The sequence below is a fragment of the Frankliniella occidentalis genome, unplaced genomic scaffold, assembly GCF_000697945.3.
Source record: "Frankliniella occidentalis isolate FOCC.00 unplaced genomic scaffold, Focc_3.1 Scaffold206, whole genome shotgun sequence".
Classification (NCBI taxonomy): domain Eukaryota; kingdom Metazoa; phylum Arthropoda; class Insecta; order Thysanoptera; family Thripidae; genus Frankliniella; species Frankliniella occidentalis.
This window is the reverse complement of record NW_026267332.1, coordinates 5,600-6,266: the sequence shown is the minus strand read 5'-3', so window position 1 is coordinate 6,266 and position 667 is coordinate 5,600.

The following is a 667-nucleotide window of genomic DNA, read 5'->3' as shown; positions in this document are numbered from 1 at the left end:
TACCCCCCACCCCCCACAGCCCCGCCACCGCTCCCCGCGCTAGGCGGCAGCGCGTCGCGCCCGCGCAGCGCTCAGTCGTGTCCGAGTCATTGTAGCGTTAACAGTGTGTGCAAGTGATAATGGCGGGTAAGATAGTGTTGCTGGTTGACCTGACAAATGACGAGGTGGTCGACGTTATCAGCCTCTCAGGAGACACCATCGTCCTCAACGACGGTACGTTGGAGGACGAGGTCCTCACCGAAAACGTAAGTACCAGTTCATCAAAAGTGTTGCGCAATCCGATCGATAACGGTTTTTAAACGTGAATCTTTGTGACGCCCTTACTCCAATCTTAATGCTTAGTGCGTTTTAATCGCACATGGTAAAAAGATTGAAGTAAGGATGTCGATTTTTTAGTGCCCGTTCGTGGCCTTTGCCGACTTCACAGGAGCCCCAATGGCTACGTGTGTTATGACCCTGTGGGTCCTGGTGAGTCCTCATCAGTGTGAATAGGTTATTTAACCAGAGTGTGTGGGAAATTGCTTTGTCACCTGTGTGTGTGTGAGTGTGGGTGTGTGTGTGAATCTCTTGTGCATGTCTATCGCTACGCCACGAAGACCAATCAAGGCGTAAGCCAACGTGCTTTTCACGCTACATCAATGACAAGTTCATTCAGAAGTTCAGAGCT